At 45.9% G+C, this 22188-nt stretch overlaps 10 non-coding genes across 10 annotated transcripts; all 10 read right to left on the bottom strand.

The window, feature by feature from the left end:
• Window positions 1-1472: 1472 nt before the first annotated feature.
• Window positions 1473-1663, bottom strand: LOC130317486 (U2 spliceosomal RNA). Its single transcript, XR_008864597.1, has one exon. It is a non-coding gene; the product is annotated as a U2 spliceosomal RNA (small nuclear RNA).
• Window positions 1664-3747: 2084 nt separating this feature from the next.
• On the bottom strand, window positions 3748-3938 carry LOC130317484 (U2 spliceosomal RNA). The gene has a single exon (XR_008864595.1). It is a non-coding gene; the product is annotated as a U2 spliceosomal RNA (small nuclear RNA).
• A 2084-nt stretch (window positions 3939-6022) lies between these two features.
• LOC130317483 (U2 spliceosomal RNA) lies at window positions 6023-6213 on the bottom strand. Its single transcript, XR_008864594.1, has one exon. It is a non-coding gene; the product is annotated as a U2 spliceosomal RNA (small nuclear RNA).
• A 2087-nt stretch (window positions 6214-8300) lies between these two features.
• Window positions 8301-8491, bottom strand: LOC130317482 (U2 spliceosomal RNA). The gene has a single exon (XR_008864593.1). It is a non-coding gene; the product is annotated as a U2 spliceosomal RNA (small nuclear RNA).
• A 2084-nt stretch (window positions 8492-10575) lies between these two features.
• Window positions 10576-10766, bottom strand: LOC130317481 (U2 spliceosomal RNA). The gene has a single exon (XR_008864592.1). It is a non-coding gene; the product is annotated as a U2 spliceosomal RNA (small nuclear RNA).
• Window positions 10767-12859: 2093 nt separating this feature from the next.
• On the bottom strand, window positions 12860-13050 carry LOC130317480 (U2 spliceosomal RNA). The gene has a single exon (XR_008864591.1). It is a non-coding gene; the product is annotated as a U2 spliceosomal RNA (small nuclear RNA).
• A 2081-nt stretch (window positions 13051-15131) lies between these two features.
• LOC130317479 (U2 spliceosomal RNA) lies at window positions 15132-15322 on the bottom strand. Its single transcript, XR_008864590.1, has one exon. It is a non-coding gene; the product is annotated as a U2 spliceosomal RNA (small nuclear RNA).
• Window positions 15323-17411: 2089 nt separating this feature from the next.
• On the bottom strand, window positions 17412-17602 carry LOC130317477 (U2 spliceosomal RNA). Its single transcript, XR_008864589.1, has one exon. It is a non-coding gene; the product is annotated as a U2 spliceosomal RNA (small nuclear RNA).
• Window positions 17603-19689: 2087 nt separating this feature from the next.
• On the bottom strand, window positions 19690-19880 carry LOC130317476 (U2 spliceosomal RNA). Its single transcript, XR_008864588.1, has one exon. It is a non-coding gene; the product is annotated as a U2 spliceosomal RNA (small nuclear RNA).
• A 2078-nt stretch (window positions 19881-21958) lies between these two features.
• LOC130317539 (U2 spliceosomal RNA) lies at window positions 21959-22149 on the bottom strand. Its single transcript, XR_008864645.1, has one exon. It is a non-coding gene; the product is annotated as a U2 spliceosomal RNA (small nuclear RNA).
• Between the last annotated feature and the right edge of the window lie 39 nt (window positions 22150-22188).

The raw sequence follows: 22188 nt of genomic DNA, 5'->3' as shown, positions 1-22188 counted from the left end.
GTAGTTCTGAGGGTTCTAGATGGATGCAACAATCTCCTGTTGCTTCTATGAAGGCCATAATAGACGACATCACCAAACAGCTCCATAGTCACATACACAGCAAAGGAGAGATGTTGTTTACACCTAGTGATGTCAGTGGTATTGAGTGACATCACAGCACAGTGCTAAGGCTCCTGGGCCTGGACACAGCAGCGGCTGCAATATCTCAACGGAGAATACGTTTATATATATGTGTGTGTGTGCGCGTATATATATATATATATATATATATATATATATATATATATATATATATATTTCTCCGCCGAAATCACTTTTAAACCCATTTCCACCTTTTTTTCCCTTCTCTTCCTCTTACTTTTTTTTCAAGTTTTTTTACGTTTTTCTCCTTTTCGCCTCTTTTCTGGGCGTATTATTCTTCTTTTTCTTCTTTTTTTTCGTCTAATGCATACCCCATCAGTGCAGCAATGCTTATTCAATACCGCCAGCAGATGGAGACACTGGGGGATAATTTTCTAAGGATTTATACTGATTTTTCCTGTCTGAATTTGTCGCACAGAAAGTTGCAGGCCAAATATGTGTGACATTTCTGCGACTTTAGCTTCTAGAGCATTTTTACAACATTATACATAGGTGCTGAATACATAAAAAGCGACTGTTCAGCGACAGACAAGTCGCATCGGCTGAAAGTAGGCCAGAATGTCAGTCCATGTTGGAGCAGGTTTAGATACAGTCTAAAGTATAGATCTCAAAGTCTGTGCACAGAATTTAGCAAGGGCCTCGCACCTTCTGATGCATCAGGTAGGTGCACAATAGCATAGCCTAACCCTCTGTACTTTGGTCTATATTGATGCGGGACATAGACAGCCAGCTGATGACCAATCCATTAGTGCAATGGATGGCTGGAAGCATTTGTCTTTGCCTTTGCAATACCACAGAAGCAATGCATGGTCAATGTACAGCAATGACACACCTGTGTGAACAGCCAGGAGACCCCCCCCCCCCCCCCATGTTATGTTACATAGTTACATAGTTAGTACGGTCGAAAAAAGACATATGTCCATCAAGTTCAACCAGGGAATTAAGGGGTAGGGGTGTGGCGCGATATTGGGGAAGGGATGAGATTTTATATTTCTTCATAAGCATTAATCTTATTTTGTCAATTAGGAACATTCAGCACCCACCCGCTATCAAGGCAGCTGCCTATCATGTCATGCCCTACCTGCACAGGTGTGCTGGCTACTCAAATGATCCAATTAAGGAGGCCATTTAGTCAGCAGCAGCAGAAGTCCTGTGCCTGGACGCTCCAACAGCGGCCAGACACAAGCAGAAGCAGCAGAAGCAGCAGAAGCAGCAGCACCACCTTTTGTTTTTTGGCTGCAGCAGCAGCAAGGCCCACAGGGCTGGCTAGCTGGCTAGCCAGCAAGCAGGTAGCAATGAAAGTAGGAATCTTTCTTTTTAACCCTGTAAGGGGGTGGTGCACTGTACCCGAAGATACTGCCATATCGGGTCAATGCATAGGGCGACGGAAGCAAGCTTCGAAATCGGCCCCCGTTCTCAAAAATCCATTTAATATATGGTCCCCAGATAGGGGACGTATCAGATATTAAACTGATAAGAACAGATACTACACTTGATCTTAGCCAAAAGGCCGAGAAGCGATAACCGTGAAAGGGGCGGGCCCAACAAGGTCCCCTTCATGGGCACTATCACTGCTTGCTGTCAGGGAGGCTGCCAGACAATTTTCCATGCACACTCTGGGCTGGGGGGCAGTCAACCACCAGTACACACAGCAGAACCTAAACCCATACCATTATTGCTAAGCAGCAAGACAGGGGCCCATTGCACTCCCACGGGGCCTTTTTAAATGCAATCCATAACCCGGATTTGCCAGGAACCCTTCTTACTCCTCCTACTTGCATGTGACACTGGGCTTAGGATCTGCATAGGAAACACACACACAAGCACACACCTACCTTTGTTGCCTGCAGATGCCTCCTTGGCTGTCCCCAAACGGTATCAAACCAACACCCACGGGAAGCTGTAAGCATAGAGGACATGCCTGCACCCCATTGGACTTACCTGTGTGGGTTAAATCCGGGTTATTTGACAACCTATGGCGGTGATGGTTCTGCTCAGGCAGAGCAGTGCTGATGCTCCTCATAAAGCTGTCGCTGCTGTGAAGGTTCTAGGTGACATCACAAATCCCTATGGTTACATACACAACAAAGCTGGGTTGTTGTTGTTTACACTCTGCAAGGCCTGTGGAAGTGAGTGACATCATAGCACTGTAGTTCTGAGGGTTCTAGATGGATGCAACAATCTCCTGTTGCTTCTATGAAGGCCATAATAGACGACATCACCAAACAGCTCCATAGTCACATACACAGCAAAGGAGAGATGTTGTTTACACCTAGTGATGTCAGTGGTATTGAGTGACATCACAGCACAGTGCTAAGGCTCCTGGGCCTGGACACAGCAGCGGCTGCAATATCTCAACGGAGAATACGTTTATATATATGTGTGTGTGTGCGCGTATATATATATATATATATATATATATATATATATATATATATTTCTCCGCCGAAATCACTTTTAAACCCATTTCCACCTTTTTTTCCCTTCTCTTCCTCTTACTTTTTTTTCACGTTTTTTTACGTTTTTCTCCTTTTCGCCTCTTTTCTGGGCGTATTATTCTTCTTTTTCTTCTTTTTTTTCGTCTAATGCATACCCCATCAGTGCAGCAATGCTTATTCAATACCGCCAGCAGATGGAGACACTGGGGGATAATTTTCTAAGGATTTATACTGATTTTTCCTGTCTGAATTTGTCGCACAGAAAGTTGCAGGCCAAATATGTGTGACATTTCTGCGACTTTAGCTTCTAGAGCATTTTTACAACATTATACATAGGTGCTGAATACATAAAAAGCGACTGTTCAGCGACAGACAAGTCGCATCGGCTGAAAGTAGGCCAGAATGTCAGTCCATGTTGGAGCAGGTTTAGATACAGTCTAAAGTATAGATCTCAAAGTCTGTGCACAGAATTTAGCAAGGGCCTCGCACCTTCTGATGCATCAGGTAGGTGCACAATAGCATAGCCTAACCCTCTGTACTTTGGTCTATATTGATGCGGGACATAGACAGCCAGCTGATGACCAATCCATTAGTGCAATGGATGGCTGGAAGCATTTGTCTTTGCCTTTGCAATACCACAGAAGCAATGCATGGTCAATGTACAGCAATGACACACCTGTGTGAACAGCCAGGAGACCCCCCCCCCCCCCCCCCATGTTATGTTACATAGTTACATAGTTAGTACGGTCGAAAAAAGACATATGTCCATCAAGTTCAACCAGGGAATTAAGGGGTAGGGGTGTGGCGCGATATTGGGGAAGGGATGAGATTTTATATTTCTTCATAAGCATTAATCTTATTTTGTCAATTAGGAACATTCAGCACCCACCCGCTATCAAGGCAGCTGCCTATCATGTCATGCCCTACCTGCACAGGTGTGCTGGCTACTCAAATGATCCAATTAAGGAGGCCATTCAGTCAGCAGCAGCAGAAGTCCTGTGCCTGGACGCTCCAACAGCGGCCAGACACAAGCAGAAGCAGCAGAAGCAGCAGCACCACCTTTTGTTTTTTGGCTGCAGCAGCAGCAAGGCCCACAGGGCTGGCTAGCTGGCTAGCCAGCAAGCAGGTAGCAATGAAAGTAGGAATCTTTCTTTTTAACCCTGTAAGGGGGTGGTGCACTGTACCCGAAGATACTGCCATATCGGGTCAATGCATAGGGCGACGGAAGCAAGCTTCGAAATCGGCCCCCGTTCTCAAAAATCCATTTAATATATGGTCCCCAGATAGGGGACGTATCAGATATTAAACTGATAAGAACAGATACTACACTTGATCTTAGCCAAAAGGCCGAGAAGCGATAACCGTGAAAGGGGCGGGCCCAACAAGGTCCCCTTCATGGGCACTATCACTGCTTGCTGTCAGGGAGGCTGCCAGACAATTTTCCATGCACACTCTGGGCTGGGGGGCAGTCAACCACCAGTACACACAGCAGAACCTAAACCCATACCATTATTGCTAAGCAGCAAGACAGGGGCCCATTGCACTCCCACGGGGCCTTTTTAAATGCAATCCATAACCCGGATTTGCCAGGAACCCTTCTTACTCCTCCTACTTGCATGTGACACTGGGCTTAGGATCTGCATAGGAAACACACACACAAGCACACACCTACCTTTGTTGCCTGCAGATGCCTCCTTGGCTGTCCCCAAACGGTATCAAACCAACACCCACGGGAAGCTGTAAGCATAGAGGACATGCCTGCACCCCATTGGACTTACCTGTGTGGGTTAAATCCGGGTTATTTGACAACCTATGGCGGTGATGGTTCTGCTCAGGCAGAGCAGTGCTGATGCTCCTCATAAAGCTGTCGCTGCTGTGAAGGTTCTAGGTGACATCACAAATCCCTTTGGTTACATACACAACAAAGCTGGGTTGTTGTTGTTTACACTCTGCAAGGCCTGTGGAAGTGAGTGACATCATAGCACTGTAGTTCTGAGGGTTCAAGATGGATGCAACAATCTCCTGTTGCTTCTATGAAGGCCGTAATAGACGACATCACCAAACAGCTCCATAGTCACATACACAGCAAAGGAGAGATGTTGTTTACACCTAGTGATGTCAGTGGTATTGAGTGACATCACAGCACAGTGCTAAGGCTCCTGGGCCTGGACACAGCAGCGGCTGCAATATCTCAACGGAGAATACGTTTATATATATGTGTGTGTGTGCGCGTATATATATATATATATATATATATATATATATATATATATATATATATTTCTCCGCCGAAATCACTTTTAAACCCATTTCCACCTTTTTTTCCCTTCTCTTCCTCTTACTTTTTTTTCACGTTTTTTTACGTTTTTCTCCTTTTCGCCTCTTTTCTGGGCGTATTATTCTTCTTTTTCTTCTTTTTTTTCGTCTAATGCATACCCCATCAGTGCAGCAATGCTTATTCAATACCGCCAGCAGATGGAGACACTGGGGGATAATTTTCTAAGGATTTATACTGATTTTTCCTGTCTGAATTTGTCGCACAGAAAGTTGCAGGCCAAATATGTGTGACATTTCTGCGACTTTAGCTTCTAGAGCATTTTTACAACATTATACATAGGTGCTGAATACATAAAAAGCGACTGTTCAGCGACAGACAAGTCGCATCGGCTGAAAGTAGGCCAGAATGTCAGTCCATGTTGGAGCAGGTTTAGATACAGTCTAAAGTATAGATCTCAAAGTCTGTGCACAGAATTTAGCAAGGGCCTCGCACCTTCTGATGCATCAGGTAGGTGCACAATAGCATAGCCTAACCCTCTGTACTTTGGTCTATATTGATGCGGGACATAGACAGCCAGCTGATGACCAATCCATTAGTGCAATGGATGGCTGGAAGCATTTGTCTTTGCCTTTGCAATACCACAGAAGCAATGCATGGTCAATGTACAGCAATGACACACCTGTGTGAACAGCCAGGAGACCCCCCCCCCCCATGTTATGTTACATAGTTACATAGTTAGTACGGTCGAAAAAAGACATATGTCCATCAAGTTCAACCAGGGAATTAAGGGGTAGGGGTGTGGCGCGATATTGGGGAAGGGATGAGATTTTATATTTCTTCATAAGCATTAATCTTATTTTGTCAATTAGGAACATTCAGCACCCACCCGCTATCAAGGCAGCTGCCTATCATGTCATGCCCTACCTGCACAGGTGTGCTGGCTACTCAAATGATCCAATTAAGGAGGCCATTTAGTCAGCAGCAGCAGAAGTCCTGTGCCTGGACGCTCCAACAGCGGCCAGACACAAGCAGAAGCAGCAGAAGCAGCAGCACCACCTTTTGTTTTTTGGCTGCAGCAGCAGCAAGGCCCACAGGGCTGGCTAGCTGGCTAGCCAGCAAGCAGGTAGCAATGAAAGTAGGAATCTTTCTTTTTAACCCTGTAAGGGGGTGGTGCACTGTACCCGAAGATACTGCCATATCGGGTCAATGCATAGGGCGACGGAAGCAAGCTTCGAAATCGGCCCCCGTTCTCAAAAATCCATTTAATATATGGTCCCCAGATAGGGGACGTATCAGATATTAAACTGATAAGAACAGATACTACACTTGATCTTAGCCAAAAGGCCGAGAAGCGATAACCGTGAAAGGGGCGGGCCCAACAAGGTCCCCTTCATGGGCACTATCACTGCTTGCTGTCAGGGAGGCTGCCAGACAATTTTCCATGCACACTCTGGGCTGGGGGGCAGTCAACCACCAGTACACACAGCAGAACCTAAACCCATACCATTATTGCTAAGCAGCAAGACAGGGGCCCATTGCACTCCCACGGGGCCTTTTTAAATGCAATCCATAACCCGGATTTGCCAGGAACCCTTCTTACTCCTCCTACTTGCATGTGACACTGGGCTTAGGATCTGCATAGGAAACACACACACAAGCACACACCTACCTTTGTTGCCTGCAGATGCCTCCTTGGCTGTCCCCAAACGGTATCAAACCAACACCCACGGGAAGCTGTAAGCATAGAGGACATGCCTGCACCCCATTGGACTTACCTGTGTGGGTTAAATCCGGGTTATTTGACAACCTATGGCGGTGATGGTTCTGCTCAGGCAGAGCAGTGCTGATGCTCCTCATAAAGCTGTCGCTGCTGTGAAGGTTCTAGGTGACATCACAAATCCCTATGGTTACATACACAACAAAGCTGGGTTGTTGTTGTTTACACTCTGCAAGGCCTGTGGAAGTGAGTGACATCATAGCACTGTAGTTCTGAGGGTTCTAGATGGATGCAACAATCTCCTGTTGCTTCTATGAAGGCCATAATAGACGACATCACCAAACAGCTCCATAGTCACATACACAGCAAAGGAGAGATGTTGTTTACACCTAGTGATGTCAGTGGTATTGAGTGACATCACAGCACAGTGCTAAGGCTCCTGGGCCTGGACACAGCAGCGGCTGCAATATCTCAACGGAGAATACGTTTATATATATGTGTGTGTGTGCGCGTATATATATATATATATATATATATATATATATATATATATATATTTCTCCGCCGAAATCACTTTTAAACCCATTTCCACCTTTTTTTCCCTCCTCTTCCTCTTACTTTTTTTTCACGTTTTTTTACGTTTTTCTCCTTTTCGCCTCTTTTCTGGGCGTATTATTCTTCTTTTTCTTCTTTTTTTTCGTCTAATGCATACCCCATCAGTGCAGCAATGCTTATTCAATACCGCCAGCAGATGGAGACACTGGGGGATAATTTTCTAAGGATTTATACTGATTTTTCCTGTCTGAATTTGTCGCACAGAAAGTTGCAGGCCAAATATGTGTGACATTTCTGCGACTTTAGCTTCTAGAGCATTTTTACAACATTATACATAGGTGCTGAATACATAAAAAGCGACTGTTCAGCGACAGACAAGTCGCATCGGCTGAAAGTAGGCCAGAATGTCAGTCCATGTTGGAGCAGGTTTAGATACAGTCTAAAGTATAGATCTCAAAGTCTGTGCACAGAATTTAGCAAGGGCCTCGCACCTTCTGATGCATCAGGTAGGTGCACAATAGCATAGCCTAACCCTCTGTACTTTGGTCTATATTGATGCGGGACATAGACAGCCAGCTGATGACCAATCCATTAGTGCAATGGATGGCTGGAAGCATTTGTCTTTGCCTTTGCAATACCACAGAAGCAATGCATGGTCAATGTACAGCAATGACACACCTGTGTGAACAGCCAGGAGACCCCCCCCCCCCCCCCATGTTATGTTACATAGTTACATAGTTAGTACGGTCGAAAAAAGACATATGTCCATCAAGTTCAACCAGGGAATTAAGGGGTAGGGGTGTGGCGCGATATTGGGGAAGGGATGAGATTTTATATTTCTTCATAAGCATTAATCTTATTTTGTCAATTAGGAACATTCAGCACCCACCCGCTATCAAGGCAGCTGCCTATCATGTCATGCCCTACCTGCACAGGTGTGCTGGCTACTCAAATGATCCAATTAAGGAGGCCATTTAGTCAGCAGCAGCAGAAGTCCTGTGCCTGGACGCTCCAACAGCGGCCAGACACAAGCAGAAGCAGCAGAAGCAGCAGCACCACCTTTTGTTTTTTGGCTGCAGCAGCAGCAGCAAGGCCCACAGGGCTGGCTAGCTGGCTAGCCAGCAAGCAGGTAGCAATGAAAGTAGGAATCTTTCTTTTTAACCCTGTAAGGGGGTGGTGCACTGTACCCGAAGATACTGCCATATCGGGTCAATGCATAGGGCGACGGAAGCAAGCTTCGAAATCGGCCCCCGTTCTCAAAAATCCATTTAATATATGGTCCCCAGATAGGGGACGTATCAGATATTAAACTGATAAGAACAGATACTACACTTGATCTTAGCCAAAAGGCCGAGAAGCGATAACCGTGAAAGGGGCGGGCCCAACAAGGTCCCCTTCATGGGCACTATCACTGCTTGCTGTCAGGGAGGCTGCCAGACAATTTTCCATGCACACTCTGGGCTGGGGGGCAGTCAACCACCAGTACACACAGCAGAACCTAAACCCATACCATTATTGCTAAGCAGCAAGACAGGGGCCCATTGCACTCCCACGGGGCCTTTTTAAATGCAATCCATAACCCGGATTTGCCAGGAACCCTTCTTACTCCTCCTACTTGCATGTGACACTGGGCTTAGGATCTGCATAGGAAACACACACACAAGCACACACCTACCTTTGTTGCCTGCAGATGCCTCCTTGGCTGTCCCCAAACGGTATCAAACCAACACCCACGGGAAGCTGTAAGCATAGAGGACATGCCTGCACCCCATTGGACTTACCTGTGTGGGTTAAATCCGGGTTATTTGACAACCTATGGCGGTGATGGTTCTGCTCAGGCAGAGCAGTGCTGATGCTCCTCATAAAGCTGTCGCTGCTGTGAAGGTTCTAGGTGACATCACAAATCCCTATGGTTACATACACAACAAAGCTGGGTTGTTGTTGTTTACACTCTGCAAGGCCTGTGGAAGTGAGTGACATCATAGCACTGTAGTTCTGAGGGTTCTAGATGGATGCAACAATCTCCTGTTGCTTCTATGAAGGCCATAATAGACGACATCACCAAACAGCTCCATAGTCACATACACAGCAAAGGAGAGATGTTGTTTACACCTAGTGATGTCAGTGGTATTGAGTGACATCACAGCACAGTGCTAAGGCTCCTGGGCCTGGACACAGCAGCGGCTGCAATATCTCAACGGAGAATACGTTTATATATATGTGTGTGTGTGCGCGTATATATATATATATATATATATATATATATATATATATATATTTCTCCGCCGAAATCACTTTTAAACCCATTTCCACCTTTTTTTCCCTTCTCTTCCTCTTACTTTTTTTTCACGTTTTTTTACGTTTTTCTCCTTTTCGCCTCTTTTCTGGGCGTATTATTCTTCTTTTTCTTCTTTTTTTTCGTCTAATGCATACCCCATCAGTGCAGCAATGCTTATTCAATACCGCCAGCAGATGGAGACACTGGGGGATAATTTTCTAAGGATTTATACTGATTTTTCCTGTCTGAATTTGTCGCACAGAAAGTTGCAGGCCAAATATGTGTGACATTTCTGCGACTTTAGCTTCTAGAGCATTTTTACAACATTATACATAGGTGCTGAATACATAAAAAGCGACTGTTCAGCGACAGACAAGTCGCATCGGCTGAAAGTAGGCCAGAATGTCAGTCCATGTTGGAGCAGGTTTAGATACAGTCTAAAGTATAGATCTCAAAGTCTGTGCACAGAATTTAGCAAGGGCCTCGCACCTTCTGATGCATCAGGTAGGTGCACAATAGCATAGCCTAACCCTCTGTACTTTGGTCTATATTGATGCGGGACATAGACAGCCAGCTGATGACCAATCCATTAGTGCAATGGATGGCTGGAAGCATTTGTCTTTGCCTTTGCAATACCACAGAAGCAATGCATGGTCAATGTACAGCAATGACACACCTGTGTGAACAGCCAGGAGACCCCCCCCCCCCCCCCCCATGTTATGTTACATAGTTACATAGTTAGTACGGTCGAAAAAAGACATATGTCCATCAAGTTCAACCAGGGAATTAAGGGGTAGGGGTGTGGCGCGATATTGGGGAAGGGATGAGATTTTATATTTCTTCATAAGCATTAATCTTATTTTGTCAATTAGGAACATTCAGCACCCACCCGCTATCAAGGCAGCTGCCTATCATGTCATGCCCTACCTGCACAGGTGTGCTGGCTACTCAAATGATCCAATTAAGGAGGCCATTTAGTCAGCAGCAGCAGAAGTCCTGTGCCTGGACGCTCCAACAGCGGCCAGACACAAGCAGAAGCAGCAGAAGCAGCAGCACCACCTTTTGTTTTTTGGCTGCAGCAGCAGCAAGGCCCACAGGGCTGGCTAGCTGGCTAGCCAGCAAGCAGGTAGCAATGAAAGTAGGAATCTTTCTTTTTAACCCTGTAAGGGGGTGGTGCACTGTACCCGAAGATACTGCCATATCGGGTCAATGCATAGGGCGACGGAAGCAAGCTTCGAAATCGGCCCCCGTTCTCAAAAATCCATTTAATATATGGTCCCCAGATAGGGGACGTATCAGATATTAAACTGATAAGAACAGATACTACACTTGATCTTAGCCAAAAGGCCGAGAAGCGATAACCGTGAAAGGGGCGGGCCCAACAAGGTCCCCTTCATGGGCACTATCACTGCTTGCTGTCAGGGAGGCTGCCAGACAATTTTCCATGCACACTCTGGGCTGGGGGGCAGTCAACCACCAGTACACACAGCAGAACCTAAACCCATACCATTATTGCTAAGCAGCAAGACAGGGGCCCATTGCACTCCCACGGGGCCTTTTTAAATGCAATCCATAACCCGGATTTGCCAGGAACCCTTCTTACTCCTCCTACTTGCATGTGACACTGGGCTTAGGATCTGCATAGGAAACACACACACAAGCACACACCTACCTTTGTTGCCTGCAGATGCCTCCTTGGCTGTCCCCAAACGGTATCAAACCAACACCCACGGGAAGCTGTAAGCATAGAGGACATGCCTGCACCCCATTGGACTTACCTGTGTGGGTTAAATCCGGGTTATTTGACAACCTATGGCGGTGATGGTTCTGCTCAGGCAGAGCAGTGCTGATGCTCCTCATAAAGCTGTCGCTGCTGTGAAGGTTCTAGGTGACATCACAAATCCCTATGGTTACATACACAACAAAGCTGGGTTGTTGTTGTTTACACTCTGCAAGGCCTGTGGAAGTGAGTGACATCATAGCACTGTAGTTCTGAGGGTTCTAGATGGATGCAACAATCTCCTGTTGCTTCTATGAAGGCCATAATAGACGACATCACCAAACAGCTCCATAGTCACATACACAGCAAAGGAGAGATGTTGTTTACACCTAGTGATGTCAGTGGTATTGAGTGACATCACAGCACAGTGCTAAGGCTCCTGGGCCTGGACACAGCAGCGGCTGCAATATCATCTCAACGGAGAATACGTTTATATATATGTGTGTGTGTGCGCGTATATATATATATATATATATATATATATATATATATATATATATATATTTCTCCGCCGAAATCACTTTTAAACCCATTTCCACCTTTTTTTCCCTTCTCTTCCTCTTACTTTTTTTTCACGTTTTTTTACGTTTTTCTCCTTTTCGCCTCTTTTCTGGGCGTATTATTCTTCTTTTTCTTCTTTTTTTTCGTCTAATGCATACCCCATCAGTGCAGCAATGCTTATTCAATACCGCCAGCAGATGGAGACACTGGGGGATAATTTTCTAAGGATTTATACTGATTTTTCCTGTCTGAATTTGTCGCACAGAAAGTTGCGGGCCAAATATGTGTGACATTTCTGCGACTTTAGCTTCTAGAGCATTTTTACAACATTATACATAGGTGCTGAATACATAAAAAGCGACTGTTCAGCGACAGACAAGTCGCATCGGCTGAAAGTAGGCCAGAATGTCAGTCCATGTTGGAGCAGGTTTAGATACAGTCTAAAGTATAGATCTCAAAGTCTGTGCACAGAATTTAGCAAGGGCCTCGCACCTTCTGATGCATCAGGTAGGTGCACAATAGCATAGCCTAACCCTCTGTACTTTGGTCTATATTGATGCGGGACATAGACAGCCAGCTGATGACCAATCCATTAGTGCAATGGATGGCTGGAAGCATTTGTCTTTGCCTTTGCAATACCACAGAAGCAATGCATGGTCAATGTACAGCAATGACACACCTGTGTGAACAGCCAGGAGACCCCCCCCCCCCCCCCCCATGTTATGTTACATAGTTACATAGTTAGTACGGTCGAAAAAAGACATATGTCCATCAAGTTCAACCAGGGAATTAAGGGGTAGGGGTGTGGCGCGATATTGGGGAAGGGATGAGATTTTATATTTCTTCATAAGCATTAATCTTATTTTGTCAATTAGGAACATTCAGCACCCACCCGCTATCAAGGCAGCTGCCTATCATGTCATGCCCTACCTGCACAGGTGTGCTGGCTACTCAAATGATCCAATTAAGGAGGCCATTTAGTCAGCAGCAGCAGAAGTCCTGTGCCTGGACGCTCCAACAGCGGCCAGACACAAGCAGAAGCAGCAGAAGCAGCAGCACCACCTTTTGTTTTTTGGCTGCAGCAGCAGCAAGGCCCACAGGGCTGGCTAGCTGGCTAGCCAGCAAGCAGGTAGCAATGAAAGTAGGAATCTTTCTTTTTAACCCTGTAAGGGGGTGGTGCACTGTACCCGAAGATACTGCCATATCGGGTCAATGCATAGGGCGACGGAAGCAAGCTTCGAAATCGGCCCCCGTTCTCAAAAATCCATTTAATATATGGTCCCCAGATAGGGGACGTATCAGATATTAAACTGATAAGAACAGATACTACACTTGATCTTAGCCAAAAGGCCGAGAAGCGATAACCGTGAAAGGGGCGGGCCCAACAAGGTCCCCTTCATGGGCACTATCACTGCTTGCTGTCAGGGAGGCTGCCAGACAATTTTCCATGCACACTCTGGGCTGGGGGGCAGTCAACCACCAGTACACACAGCAGAACCTAAACCCATACCATTATTGCTAAGCAGCAAGACAGGGGCCCATTGCACTCCCACGGGGCCTTTTTAAATGCAATCCATAACCCGGATTTGCCAGGAACCCTTCTTACTCCTCCTACTTGCATGTGACACTGGGCTTAGGATCTGCATAGGAAACACACACACAAGCACACACCTACCTTTGTTGCCTGCAGATGCCTCCTTGGCTGTCCCCAAACGGTATCAAACCAACACCCACGGGAAGCTGTAAGCATAGAGGACATGCCTGCACCCCATTGGACTTACCTGTGTGGGTTAAATCCGGGTTATTTGACAACCTATGGCGGTGATGGTTCTGCTCAGGCAGAGCAGTGCTGATGCTCCTCATAAAGCTGTCGCTGCTGTGAAGGTTCTAGGTGACATCACAAATCCCTATGGTTACATACACAACAAAGCTGGGTTGTTGTTGTTTACACTCTGCAAGGCCTGTGGAAGTGAGTGACATCATAGCACTGTAGTTCTGAGGGTTCTAGATGGATGCAACAATCTCCTGTTGCTTCTATGAAGGCCGTAATAGACGACATCACCAAACAGCTCCATAGTCACATACACAGCAAAGGAGAGATGTTGTTTACACCTAGTGATGTCAGTGGTATTGAGTGACATCACAGCACAGTGCTAAGGCTCCTGGGCCTGGACACAGCAGCGGCTGCAATATCTCAACGGAGAATACGTTTATATATATGTGTGTGTGTGCGCGTATATATATATATATATATATATATATATATATATATTTCTCCGCCGAAATCACTTTTAAACCCATTTCCACCTTTTTTTCCCTCCTCTTCCTCTTACTTTTTTTTCACGTTTTTTTACGTTTTTCTCCTTTTCGCCTCTTTTCTGGGCGTATTATTCTTCTTTTTCTTCTTTTTTTTCGTCTAATGCATACCCCATCAGTGCAGCAATGCTTATTCAATACCGCCAGCAGATGGAGACACTGGGGGATAATTTTCTAAGGATTTATACTGATTTTTCCTGTCTGAATTTGTCGCACAGAAAGTTGCAGGCCAAATATGTGTGACATTTCTGCGACTTTAGCTTCTAGAGCATTTTTACAACATTATACATAGGTGCTGAATACATAAAAAGCGACTGTTCAGCGACAGACAAGTCGCATCGGCTGAAAGTAGGCCAGAATGTCAGTCCATGTTGGAGCAGGTTTAGATACAGTCTAAAGTATAGATCTCAAAGTCTGTGCACAGAATTTAGCAAGGGCCTCGCACCTTCTGATGCATCAGGTAGGTGCACAATAGCATAGCCTAACCCTCTGTACTTTGGTCTATATTGATGCGGGACATAGACAGCCAGCTGATGACCAATCCATTAGTGCAATGGATGGCTGGAAGCATTTGTCTTTGCCTTTGCAATACCACAGAAGCAATGCATGGTCAATGTACAGCAATGACACACCTGTGTGAACAGCCAGGAGACCCCCCCCCCCCCCCCCCATGTTATGTTACATAGTTACATAGTTAGTACGGTCGAAAAAAGACATATGTCCATCAAGTTCAACCAGGGAATTAAGGGGTAGGGGTGTGGCGCGATATTGGGGAAGGGATGAGATTTTATATTTCTTCATAAGCATTAATCTTATTTTGTCAATTAGGAACATTCAGCACCCACCCGCTATCAAGGCAGCTGCCTATCATGTCATGCCCTACCTGCACAGGTGTGCTGGCTACTCAAATGATCCAATTAAGGAGGCCATTTAGTCAGCAGCAGCAGAAGTCCTGTGCCTGGACGCTCCAACAGCGGCCAGACACAAGCAGAAGCAGCAGAAGCAGCAGCACCACCTTTTGTTTTTTGGCTGCAGCAGCAGCAGCAAGGCCCACAGGGCTGGCTAGCTGGCTAGCCAGCAAGCAGGTAGCAATGAAAGTAGGAATCTTTCTTTTTAACCCTGTAAGGGGGTGGTGCACTGTACCCGAAGATACTGCCATATCGGGTCAATGCATAGGGCGACGGAAGCAAGCTTCGAAATCGGCCCCCGTTCTCAAAAATCCATTTAATATATGGTCCCCAGATAGGGGACGTATCAGATATTAAACTGATAAGAACAGATACTACACTTGATCTTAGCCAAAAGGCCGAGAAGCGATAACCGTGAAAGGGGCGGGCCCAACAAGGTCCCCTTCATGGGCACTATCACTGCTTGCTGTCAGGGAGGCTGCCAGACAATTTTCCATGCACACTCTGGGCTGGGGGGCAGTCAACCACCAGTACACACAGCAGAACCTAAACCCATACCATTATTGCTAAGCAGCAAGACAGGGGCCCATTGCACTCCCACGGGGCCTTTTTAAATGCAATCCATAACCCGGATTTGCCAGGAACCCTTCTTACTCCTCCTACTTGCATGTGACACTGGGCTTAGGATCTGCATAGGAAACACACACACAAGCACACACCTACCTTTGTTGCCTGCAGATGCCTCCTTGGCTGTCCCCAAACGGTATCAAACCAACACCCACGGGAAGCTGTAAGCATAGAGGACATGCCTGCACCCCATTGGACTTACCTGTGTGGGTTAAATCCGGGTTATTTGACAACCTATGGCGGTGATGGTTCTGCTCAGGCAGAGCAGTGCTGATGCTCCTCATAAAGCTGTCGCTGCTGTGAAGGTTCTAGGTGACATCACAAATCCCTATGGTTACATACACAACAAAGCTGGGTTGTTGTTGTTTACACTCTGCAAGGCCTGTGGAAGTGAGTGACATCATAGCACTGTAGTTCTGAGGGTTCTAGATGGATGCAACAATCTCCTGTTGCTTCTATGAAGGCCATAATAGACGACATCACCAAACAGCTCCATAGTCACATACACAGCAAAGGAGAGATGTTGTTTACACCTAGTGATGTCAGTGGTATTGAGTGACATCACAGCACAGTGCTAAGGCTCCTGGGCCTGGACACAGCAGCGGCTGCAATATCTCAACGGAGAATACGTTTATATATATGTGTGTGTGTGCGCGTATATATATATATATATATATATATATATATATATATATATATATATATATCTCCGCCGAAATCACTTTTAAACCCATTTCCACCTTTTTTTCCCTTCTCTTCCTCTTACTTTTTTTTCACGTTTTTTTACGTTTTTCTCCTTTTCGCCTCTTTTCTGGGCGTATTATTCTTCTTTTTCTTCTTTTTTTTCGTCTAATGCATACCCCATCAGTGCAGCAATGCTTATTCAATACCGCCAGCAGATGGAGACACTGGGGGATAATTTTCTAAGGATTTATACTGATTTTTCCTGTCTGAATTTGTCGCACAGAAAGTTGCAGGCCAAATATGTGTGACATTTCTGCGACTTTAGCTTCTAGAGCATTTTTACAACATTATACATAGGTGCTGAATACATAAAAAGCGACTGTTCAGCGACAGACAAGTCGCATCGGCTGAAAGTAGGCCAGAATGTCAGTCCATGTTGGAGCAGGTTTAGATACAGTCTAAAGTATAGATCTCAAAGTCTGTGCACAGAATTTAGCAAGGGCCTCGCACCTTCTGATGCATCAGGTAGGTGCACAATAGCATAGCCTAACCCTCTGTACTTTGGTCTATATTGATGCGGGACATAGACAGCCAGCTGATGACCAATCCATTAGTGCAATGGATGGCTGGAAGCATTTGTCTTTGCCTTTGCAATACCACAGAAGCAATGCATGGTCAATGTACAGCAATGACACACCTGTGTGAACAGCCAGGAGACCCCCCCCCCCCCCATGTTATGTTACATAGTTACATAGTTAGTACGGTCGAAAAAAGACATATGTCCATCAAGTTCAACCAGGGAATTAAGGGGTAGGGGTGTGGCGCGATATTGGGGAAGGGATGAGATTTTATATTTCTTCATAAGCATTAATCTTATTTTGTCAATTAGGAACATTCAGCACCCACCCGCTATCAAGGCAGCTGCCTATCATGTCATGCCCTACCTGCACAGGTGTGCTGGCTACTCAAATGATCCAATTAAGGAGGCCATTTAGTCAGCAGCAGCAGAAGTCCTGTGCCTGGACGCTCCAACAGCGGCCAGACACAAGCAGAAGCAGCAGAAGCAGCAGCACCACCTTTTGTTTTTTGGCTGCAGCAGCAGCAGCAAGGCCCACAGGGCTGGCTAGCTGGCTAGCCAGCAAGCAGGTAGCAATGAAAGTAGGAATCTTTCTTTTTAACCCTGTAAGGGGGTGGTGCACTGTACCCGAAGATACTGCCATATCGGGTCAATGCATAGGGCGACGGAAGCAAGCTTCGAAATCGGCCCCCGTTCTCAAAAATCCATTTAATATATGGTCCCCAGATAGGGGACGTATCAGATATTAAACTGATAAGAACAGATACTACACTTGATCTTAGCCAAAAGGCCGAGAAGCGATAACCGTGAAAGGGGCGGGCCCAACAAGGTCCCCTTCATGGGCACTATCACTGCTTGCTGTCAGGGAGGCTGCCAGACAATTTTCCATGCACACTCTGGGCTGGGGGGCAGTCAACCACCAGTACACACAGCAGAACCTAAACCCATACCATTATTGCTAAGCAGCAAGACAGGGGCCCATTGCACTCCCACGGGGCCTTTTTAAATGCAATCCATAACCCGGATTTGCCAGGAACCCTTCTTACTCCTCCTACTTGCATGTGACACTGGGCTTAGGATCTGCATAGGAAACACACACACAAGCACACACCTACCTTTGTTGCCTGCAGATGCCTCCTTGGCTGTCCCCAAACGGTATCAAACCAACACCCACGGGAAGCTGTAAGCATAGAGGACATGCCTGCACCCCATTGGACTTACCTGTGTGGGTTAAATCCGGGTTATTTGACAACCTATGGCGGTGATGGTTCTGCTCAGGCAGAGCAGTGCTGATGCTCCTCATAAAGCTGTCGCTGCTGTGAAGGTTCTAGGTGACATCACAAATCCCTATGGTTACATACACAACAAAGCTGGGTTGTTGTTGTTTACACTCTGCAAGGCCTGTGGAAGTGAGTGACATCATAGCACTGTAGTTCTGAGGGTTCTAGATGGATGCAACAATCTCCTGTTGCTTCTATGAAGGCCATAATAGACGACATCACCAAACAGCTCCATAGTCACATACACAGCAAAGGAGAGATGTTGTTTACACCTAGTGATGTCAGTGGTATTGAGTGACATCACAGCACAGTGCTAAGGCTCCTGGGCCTGGACACAGCAGCGGCTGCAATATCTCAACGGAGAATACGTTTATATATATGTGTGTGTGTGCGCGTATATATATATATATATATATATATATATATATATATATATATATATATTTCTCCGCCGAAATCACTTTTAAACCCATTTCCACCTTTTTTTCCCTTCTCTTCCTCTTACTTTTTTTTCACGTTTTTTTACGTTTTTCTCCTTTTCGCCTCTTTTCTGGGCGTATTATTCTTCTTTTTCTTCTTTTTTTTCGTCTAATGCATACCCCATCAGTGCAGCAATGCTTATTCAATACCGCCAGCAGATGGAGACACTGGGGGATAATTTTCTAAGGATTTATACTGATTTTTCCTGTCTGAATTTGTCGCACAGAAAGTTGCAGGCCAAATATGTGTGACATTTCTGCGACTTTAGCTTCTAGAGCATTTTTACAACATTATACATAGGTGCTGAATACATAAAAAGCGACTGTTCAGCGACAGACAAGTCGCATCGGCTGAAAGTAGGCCAGAATGTCAGTCCATGTTGGAGCAGGTTTAGATACAGTCTAAAGTATAGATCTCAAAGTCTGTGCACAGAATTTAGCAAGGGCCTCGCACCTTCTGATGCATCAGGTAGGTGCACAATAGCATAGCCTAACCCTCTGTACTTTGGTCTATATTGATGCGGGACATAGACAGCCAGCTGATGACCAATCCATTAGTGCAATGGATGGCTGGAAGCATTTGTCTTTGCCTTTGCAATACCACAGAAGCAATGCATGGTCAATGTACAGCAATGACACACCTGTGTGAACAGCCAGGAGACCCCCCCCCCCCCCCATGTTATGTTACATAGTTACATAGTTAGTACGGTCGAAAAAAGACATATGTCCATCAAGTTCAACCAGGGAATTAAGGGGTAGGGGTGTGGCGCGATATTGGGGAAGGGATGAGATTTTATATTTCTTCATAAGCATTAATCTTATTTTGTCAATTAGGAACATTCAGCACCCACCCGCTATCAAGGCAGCTGCCTATCATGTCATGCCCTACCTGCACAGGTGTGCTGGCTACTCAAATGATCCAATTAAGGAGGCCATTTAGTCAGCAGCAGCAGAAGTCCTGTGCCTGGACGCTCCAACAGCGGCCAGACACAAGCAGAAGCAGCAGAAGCAGCAGCACCACCTTTTGTTTTTTGGCTGCAGCAGCAGCAAGGCCCACAGGGCTGGCTAGCTGGCTAGCCAGCAAGCAGGTAGCAATGAAAGTAGGAATCTTTCTTTTTAACCCTGTAAGGGGGTGGTGCACTGTACCCGAAGATACTGCCATATCGGGTCAATGCATAGGGCGACGGAAGCAAGCTTCGAAATCGGCCCCCGTTCTCAAAAATCCATTTAATATATGGTCCCCAGATAGGGGACGTATCAGATATTAAACTGATAAGAACAGATACTACACTTGATCTTAGCCAAAAGGCCGAGAAGCGATAACCGTGAAAGGGGCGGGCCCAACAAGGTCCCCTTCATGGGCACTATCACTGCTTGCTGTCAGGGAGGCTGCCAGACAATTTTCCATGCACACTCTGGGCTGGGGGGCAGTCAACCACCAGTACACACAGCAGAACCTAAACCCATACCATTATTGCTAAGCAGCAAGACAGGGGCCCATTGCACTCCCACGGGGCCTTTTTAAATGCAATCCATAACCCGGATTTGCCAGGAACCCTTCTTACTCCTCCTACTTGCATGTGACACTGGGCTTAGGATCTGCATAGGAAACACACACACAAGCACACACCTACCTTTGTTGCCTGCAGATGCCTCCTTGGCTGTCCCCAAACGGTATCAAACCAACACCCACGGGAAGCTGTAAGCATAGAGGACATGCCTGCACCCCATTGGACTTACCTGTGTGGGTTAAATCCGGGTTATTTGACAACCTATGGCGGTGATGGTTCTGCTCAGGCAGAGCAGTGCTGATGCTCCTCATAAAGCTGTCGCTGCTGTGAAGGTTCTAGGTGACATCACAAATCCCTATGGTTACATACACAACAAAGCTGGGTTGTTGTTGTTTACACTCTGCAAGGCCTGTGGAAGTGAGTGACATCATAGCACTGTAGTTCTGAGGGTTCTAGATGGATGCAACAATCTCCTGTTGCTTCTATGAAGGCCATAATAGACGACATCACCAAACAGCTCCATAGTCACATACACAGCAAAGGAGAGATGTTGTTTACACCTAGTGATGTCAGTGGTATTGAGTGACATCACAGCACAGTGCTAAGGCTCCTGGGCCTGGACACAGCAGCGGCTGCAATATCTCAACGGAGAATACGTTTATATATATGTGTGTGTGTGCGCGTATATATATATATATATATATATATATATATATATATATATATATTTCTCCGCCGAAATCACTTTTAAACCCATTTCCACCTTTTTTTCCCTTCTCTTCCTCTTACTTTTTTTTCACGTTTTTTTACGTTTTTCTCCTTTTCGCCTCTTTTCTGGGCGTATTATTCTTCTTTTTCTTCTTTTTTTTCGTCTAATGCATACCCCATCAGTGCAGCAATGCTTATTCAATACCGCCAGCAGATGGAGACACTGGGGGATAATTTTCTAAGGATTTATACTGATTTTTCCTGTCTGAATTTGTCGCACAGAAAGTTGCGGGCCAAATATGTGTGACATTTCTGCGACTTTAGCTTCTAGAGCATTTTTACAACATTATACATAGGTGCTGAATACATAAAAAGCGACTGTTCAGCGACAGACAAGTCGCATCGGCTGAAAGTAGGCCAGAATGTCAGTCCATGTTGGAGCAGGTTTAGATACAGTCTAAAGTATAGATCTCAAAGTCTGTGCACAGAATTTAGCAAGGGCCTCGCACCTTCTGATGCATCAGGTAGGTGCACAATAGCATAGCCTAACCCTCTGTACTTTGGTCTATATTGATGCGGGACATAGACAGCCAGCTGATGACCAATCCATTAGTGCAATGGATGGCTGGAAGCATTTGTCTTTGCCTTTGCAATACCACAGAAGCAATGCATGGTCAATGTACAGCAATGACACACCTGTGTGAACAGCCAGGAGACCCCCCCCCCCCCCCCCCCATGTTATGTTACATAGTTACATAGTTAGTACGGTCGAAAAAAGACATATGTCCATCAAGTTCAACCAGGGAATTAAGGGGTAGGGGTGTGGCGCGATATTGGGGAAGGGATGAGATTTTATATTTCTTCATAAGCATTAATCTTATTTTGTCAATTAGGAACATTCAGCACCCACCCGCTATCAAGGCAGCTGCCTATCATGTCATGCCCTACCTGCACAGGTGTGCTGGCTACTCAAATGATCCAATTAAGGAGGCCATTTAGTCAGCAGCAGCAGAAGTCCTGTGCCTGGACGCTCCAACAGCGGCCAGACACAAGCAGAAGCAGCAGCACCACCTTTTGTTTTTTGGCTGCAGCAGCAGCAAGGCCCACAGGGCTGGCTAGCTGGCTAGCCAGCAAGCAGGTAGCAATGAAAGTAGGAATCTTTCTTTTTAACCCTGTAAGGGGGTGGTGCACTGTACCCGAAGATACTGCCATATCGGGTCAATGCATAGGGCGACGGAAGCAAGCTTCGAAATCGGCCCCCGTTCTCAAAAATCCATTTAATATATGGTCCCCAGATAGGGGACGTATCAGATATTAAACTGATAAGAACAGATACTACACTTGATCTTAGCCAAAAGGCCAAGAAGCGATAACCGTGAAAGGGGCGGGCCCAACAAGGTCCCCTTCATG

This window comes from Hyla sarda, unplaced genomic scaffold (genome assembly GCF_029499605.1).
Source record: "Hyla sarda isolate aHylSar1 unplaced genomic scaffold, aHylSar1.hap1 scaffold_200, whole genome shotgun sequence".
Lineage (NCBI taxonomy): Eukaryota > Metazoa > Chordata > Amphibia > Anura > Hylidae > Hyla > Hyla sarda.
Note: the sequence above shows the minus strand (reverse complement) of the source record. Positions and strands in the feature narration are given on the sequence as shown.